Raw genomic sequence first — 7283 nt, 5'->3', positions numbered from 1 at the left:
AAATATGTATTAACATGAATAGATGTCATTGTGAAGACCCAATAAAGGACAAATAAAATTTCAACTTCTATAGTATCCTCCAATATCCATCTCACAGATACTTGTAAGGCAAAGCGCTTTAATTTTTCTTTTAAACCAAAAGTAACTACATTATATATTTCTTTCAAACCCTCTATAGGTTCCGTTTCTTTATTGAGTTACAATTTTATACAGAAAGGCAGTGGCTATAAAACATACCTAATTTTGCTGATTGTTATGAATAATACAAATATTGTATATGGTAATAGCTAAAGGAGTAAACATTTTAATCAACTTACTCTTAAATATTACTTTGTTACTGATATTGCAGTTTATTTCTTAAAGTTATAAAAAATGAAATATATTATCTACAACAACCATATTTTTTACATAATATCTGCAGTGTTTGTCCAATTCCTCCCTTCAAGTATAGGCTTGAATGTTTACTTTACTGCTTATAAATTATTTGAAGGTCATATATCTTCTATTTTGTAGTTATGTTTAAGGTATATGTTGTGTCTTATTTTACATACTCTCCTTGTTTACCTGTATTATATTTAAAACTATGAGATAAGTGAATATTTAGGCAGTCACTGTTACACTCATGCCACCTGGAAGTCTAATAGGAATTTCACAAATAATAATGTCTCTTTTGTAGAGAGCATTTATTCTATGCCATATACTCAACTAGGTATGTCCTCAATCATAACACATTTAGTTTTCAAAGCTATATGGCAAATTAGGGTGATTATCTCTTTTTCACAAATATGTAAATTGAGAGGTTGAGGTTTTGCTTGAGGTCTTGAGCTATAACAGCCGATATAATAATCTGATTAGAAAATGAAACAAAATAAAATGACTAAAAAGTTATGCTTATTCTACTTTACATTTTCCAAACTCTTATAGACCTGCATATATTGCTTAGTTTTTACTAAAGACAGGCACAATTTTATTGGTTTTTTACACTCACATCATATCATTTGGGGATGATTATATTATCATGGTCAGGTCAAGGAAGGTGCCAATATATACTGGACATTAATCAACCAAAACAAGAACCTCCTCAACTGACATTGCTGGTGAGCAACAGAGTGAGAAGGGAAAAAAGTATAAAGCACTAGCAGTATTAGAGTAGCAAAAATTCTTCTTGGAAGGCAGATTAAAGTTAATAGAGGTGGGATGGATGGGTGGCTCAGTGGGTTAAGCCTCTGCCTTTGGCTCAGGTCATGATCCAAGGGTCCTGGGATCGGGCCCCGCATTGGGCTCTCTGTTTGGCAGGGAGCCTGCTTCTCTCTCTGCCTGCCTCTCTTCCTACTTGTGATCTCTGTCTGTCAAATAAATAAAATATATTTTTTTAAAAAGTTAATAGAGGCAATGAATGACTTGGTACAATGTGGTAGATTACCATTTTTAAAAAATGTCATGGTGTAAAGGCACTTTTGGTAGAGTTCTGAAGTATGAATTGAGATACTTTTTTGGTAATCTCTGTCTGAAAAATAATTTCTGTCAGTATGTTTGTTTCTCAAGAGAAACAAATCACATTTAGAATGGTTGTTTGTTCATTGTTATTTTTTCTGTCTCATTGGACACTGTCCCCCAAGCTTTTTTGTCAAATCTCAATTCTAAAGTGTATTATGTTTTATATTCCTTACTGTTTTGTGTGCAGTCCTGTTCTGGCAATTTTGATTCACTGAATTATTCCCTGTGAGCCATCGGCAGAGAGAACAGATAAAACATTACATAACTCATGCTACCTAAGATCTGTGTAGAAACCACATCAGACATTAAAATACTTTCTGGTGTTTTTTTTTCTCTTTCATACATCTGCTCCTCTCTCACTCTCTATACTCAAGAAATAACAGGAAACTTAGGACAAAAACATTAACAACAGAAAGCAAAGAGGTACACTAAGAGGAAATTTGTTCAGGAATGCTGGTTTCCCTGGATTGCAACAATGCCAACTGCTAGTATTTTTTATATTCTGGCCATTCTGAATGTTAGTGAACCTGTATGAAAATCAGACTGTCGGACATATAGAAGGCAATGGAGTCTCCCAAACTGTGTCATTGCTTCATTACTTATCAGCTCAACTTTTAGTCAGATTAAATAGGATATGTTGGAATTTCATTTTTCAACTGGATTTATTTTTAACAATGTAAAGGGATGTTAGTATATTTTGCTTTATTATATAATTTATTCATTCTCAAACAAAAGGAAGAAATTATCATCTCTGTGGCTGTGTTTCTAATTGAATATAAGTTATGTAGTACTTTCTTTAAGAGAACAGACTTTAATTTTAGGTAGCCTCTAATATATTGAACACTTGTTAACTACACAAATATATCTAAGGTACAAAACCACAGTACCCTAGTGCTTCATTTGGGAACAAAGATAAAGTTCTATCAGGGTGTCATAAAAGTTAGTGAGATAGAATGTAAAAGTCCTTAATATTTCATTGAATAAATAATGCCCTTGTACAATCACAGTTACTATGAATATTCTGCTCAAAGTTGGAAAACAATTCCACTAAAAGAAGATAAATAAACCAGCTCTTCTTAAAGCATATTTAGTGTCACATGGTTTATAAAGCACTTTCATTTATATATTTCAATTAATTCCCAAAATGCCCTTGAAATTTTACATCCGCTGTAAGCCGAGAAAACAGTTGCTTAGGGAAATTAAGTACCATCTAAAGTCACAAATCCATTAAACAGCCCATTTGAATTTTTAGCTCATGTTCCTCTAACTGCAGATCCCATAAACTTTCTGTAACAGCTGTTTACCTTAGATTATCACAAGTAAGAAATTAATAGGATTTTTATACCATGATCTTGTTATGAGTTTATGTATTTTTCCTTTTTTATTTGATTATTGATGACTAAATGAATAATGAACAGTGATATTTTTGGGATGAAACTTGAAGGTACTTCGTGGCCATCTTATTTAACAAGCCTGGGTGGCTCAGTGGGTTAGGCCGCTGCCTTTGGCTCGGGTCATGATCTCAGAGTCCTGGGATCGAGTCCCGCATCCGGCTCTCTGCTCAGCAGGGAGCCTGCTTCCCTCTCTCTCTCTCTGCCTGCCTCTCTGCCTACTTGTGATCTCTCTCTGTCAAATAAATAAATAAAATCTTTAAAAACAAAACAAAAAAAAATAACAAACACAAAGTATTATTGCTAACTTTCAGTTTGAATAGCTCAAAGTATATGCCTCAGGGGTTCTTAGAAGGGGTTCTTGATTTTTAACCAAATGGGTGGAAAATAATTTAAGTTGAACCTAACCCATGTTCTTCCAGGGGAAATATGGATCTGTGTTCAGAAATAAAAAGATGGGCTAAATTCTTAGAGATATCCTTCATACTCTGCATGAGTACATCCTTGGGGTGGCTTCAGGCTTGAGGAATCATATGCACCTTGTTAAACATAGAGGTTTTTTTCTCCCCAAAGCCTGCTGAATTAATTAATGAATAAATGAATGAATGAATGAATGAATGAATAACATCCATGTTGGCAATGTTGGTAAACATTAGGTGATGTTGGTAAATGAATATAGTCCATTGATTTTCATTAATATTTTTACATAATAGTATAGTGTGCTTCCCCCAGGTCTGTGATATTAGATCATCTCTTGGTAGAGTTGTTTTAAGCCTATATTCACTGATCCTAGAAAACTGGCCTTTCAGTACTCCTTTTCAGTAATGCTCACATAAACGTTTCTATGTATATTAATACTTTCTTTCACAGTTCTTAATACATTCCCTCGTATGTTTCTTCAGTAGCCAAAATTTGTAATTCAGTCAAGTTATTCTTTTTCAGAAAGTGGAAAAATTGGTAGGAAAGTTAAGAAAATAAAGAATATGCAAAAAAAAAAAACATTTTGAAATAAGGTTAAAAGTGCAGTGCATTGACACATTATTATCTATGGAAGAGTAATAATATGCCTTTATAAAATAGTATCTCCAAAGGCAGTAAATTTAGTGCAGAAATTTCAATTTGGGGATTGAATTGAAATTCAATTCAAATGAAACCAAACATTGCCTATTTGATGAGAATGCATTTTGAGGCTCCCAGGTGTTATGAGAAACTAGTGCTTCATAGGAAAGCAAACCCTGATGAGGAAGAGAGCATTATTACAGAGCAGGAGTAAAGTTAATTAAAAGAAAGCATTCTAAAGAAATTTAATGAGACCTATTTTGAAATAATGCTTAATGAAGTTTTTTTTTAATTATATGTCAAAAATTTGGGGCTTCTTCTACATGTCCTTTCTTTTTTTTTTTTTTTTTTTTGGAGAAGGAAAACAGTGTTTATTTAATTTACTATGTATTAATATTTACAGATAGTGGGATAGTAAGCAAAGAACAGGATGCTCAAAACTTTATCAATCTCCATAACACCACTTATCAAGAAAAATAATACATGAACTATATCTTGAGTTTTTTTTTCTTTTTTTTAAGTTTTTTTTTTTCAGAAAAACAGCATTCATTATTTTTTCACCACACCCAGTGCTCCGTGCAATCCGTGCCCTCTACAATACCCGCCACCCGGTACCCCAACCTCCCACCCCCCCCGCCACTTCAAACCCCTCAGATTATTTTTCAGTGTCCATAGTCTCTCATGATTCACCTCCCCTTCCAATTTGCCCCAACTCCCTTCTCCTCTCTAACTCCCCATGTCCTCCATGCTATTTGTTATGCTCCACAAATAAGTGAAACCATATGATAATTGACTCTCTCTGCTTGACTTATTTCACTCAGCATCATCTCTTCCAGTCCCGTCCATGTTGCTACAAAAGTTGGGTATTCATCCTTTCTGATGGAGGCATAATACTCCATAGTGTATATGGACCACATCTTCCTCATCCATTCATCCATTGAAGGGCATCTTTGTTCTTTCCATAGTTTGGCGACCGTGGCCATTGCTGCTATAAACATTGGGGTACAGATGGCCCTTCTTTTCACGACATCTGTGTCTTTGGAGTGCAATTGCAGGGTCATAGGGAAGTTCTATTTTTAATTTCTTGAGGAATCTCCACACTGTTCTCCAAAGAGGCTGTACCAACTTACATTCCCACCAACAGTGGAAGAGGGTTCCCCTTTCTCCACATCCTCTCCAACACATGTTTTTTCTTGTTTTGTTAATTTTGGCCATTCTAACTGGTGTAAGGTGGTATCTCAATGTGGTTTTAATTTGAATCTCCCTGAGGGCTAATGATGATGAACATTTTTTCATGTGTCTGATAGCCATTTGTATGTCTTGATTGACCTTTCTTATAAATTTACTCCAGATGAGGAAAAACATCTTGTAAAACAAAGACACAACCTATGTAATATGTAGCCAGGAATTGGGCATACAATAGAGAACTTCACCTGTTGGGTGTTTGTGATGCAAGAATACACTCAGAATGAATGAGTGAATTAAGTAGACAAGTGTTTATTTTAAGCCCCTGTGACTTCCAGGCACTTGACTGTGTTGCAAAGGCTTTGAAGGTCAGACTCTTCCTAAACTTTCAGACATGCACAACATAGTGAAGGAGTTCACAGGAGATTTCAGCAAGATGTTTGTGGGTTGGGAAGAATCAGTCAAAGATTCATAAAATCTCCCTTGTAGATGAAAGCACATAGGGTTTGTTTTTTTGTTTGTTTGGTTGGTTGGTTGGTTTTTTTTTGCCAAATTCTGTCTCCAAACTTGGACCTCTGCTAATCCTCTCTTCAAGTTCCTTCCTTGTGTTTTCTCCTAGAGGTCTGGCAGGAGAAAAACAAATAAGCAACTGGAGAATGAGAAACCACACAGAACTAACAGAGTTCATCCTCCTGGGATTGTCAGATAACCTGCAGCTTCAGGGAGTGATCTTCTTCTTTCTGTTCATCACCTACATGCTCAGCATCACTGGGAACCTGACCACTATCACCCTTATCCTGCTGGATGCCCTCCTCCAGACACCCATGTATTTCTTCCTCAGAAACTTCTCCTTATTAGAGGTTTCATTCACCACTGTTAGCATACCCAATTTCCTAAGCACTCTGATTACAGGAGATAAAACCATTTCCTTTAATGACTGCATTGCTGAGTTCTTTTTTTTTTTTTTTTTCATTCTATTGGGAGTCATTGAATTTTACCTCCTGGCTGCCATGTCCTATGACCGTTATATTGCCATCTGCAAACCTCTGCATTACATGACCATCATGAATCCCAGAGTCTGCATACTCCTTGTCTTCTCTTCATGGCTGATTTCATTCTTAATTGTATTCCCTGCACTCACATTGCTCTTAAACCTTAATTACTGTAGGTCTAATATTATTGACCATTTTGCCTGTGATTTTTACCCCCTGCTGCAACTTTCTTGTTCAGACACAAAATTCCTAGAGATAATGGGGTTTTCCTGGTCTCTATTTCCTTTAATGTTCACCTTGGTAATAATAATTCTGTCCTACATATATATCATCAGAACAATTTTGAGAATTCCTTCTGCTAGAGGACAAAGGCCTTTTCCACCTGTTCATCCCCATGATTGTCATCTTCATTTCCTATGGCAGCTTCATTTTCATGTATATTAATCCAGCAGCAAAAGACAGGGTGTCTCTGAGCAAGGGTGTTACTGTGCTAAACATCTCAGTAGCCCCCATGCTGAACCCCTTTATTTACAGCCTAAGGAACCAGCAAGTCAAGCGAGCCTTCATGGACAGGGCAAGGAAGATTGCATTTTTCTCAAGCAAACGAAATGTTATGGTTTTACAAATTAGACACATTGCGGGGCAATTTAAAATATACAAACATGAAATTTGAGCCACCTTTAAATGGCAGTGGTCTTCCTGCTATCCTTATTCATTCTTTCTTTCTAAGAGTTTATAAGCACATTTAATGTATTTCCCATTCAGATGAAATACCTTCCTAAGTTTTTCTGGTTCCCATTCTTCTGAAACTTTGATTAGTTGCAACGTCTTGATTATTAATTCTTTTAATTTGTAAATGTAATTTACTTTGCATTTTGTTTAGGAAAATGATTATCACACAGAGTGGAGGAGGCACTGTAATTATTGATGTGATATTTTCCTTACTCTATACAGAAAATATAATTTTGTGATTTTCAGTGATCTTTGCCAGAAATCCTTTCACCATCTTGCAGTTTCTCTAGGACAAAAAATTCTTCAAATGCCATATGATTTTTTGAAAAATGTGAAAGTTTTCATTTAAAAACCACAGAACATTGCTCACTAAATAGGGTGTGTTCATATAATTTATCTATTGTCAAAAAAAGAATAGATACTTAAC

At 35.2% G+C, this 7283-nt stretch overlaps 1 pseudogene; it reads left to right on the top strand.

Moving 5' to 3' along the window:
- Positions 1-5788: 5788 nt before the first annotated feature.
- Positions 5789-6797, top strand: LOC122891007 (annotated as a pseudogene).
- Positions 6798-7283: the final 486 nt, after the last annotated feature.

The sequence above is a fragment of the Neovison vison genome, chromosome 12 (assembly GCF_020171115.1).
Source record: "Neovison vison isolate M4711 chromosome 12, ASM_NN_V1, whole genome shotgun sequence".
In the NCBI taxonomy this organism is placed as follows: Eukaryota; Metazoa; Chordata; class Mammalia; order Carnivora; family Mustelidae; genus Neogale; species Neogale vison.
Note: the sequence above shows the minus strand (reverse complement) of the source record. Positions and strands in the feature narration are given on the sequence as shown.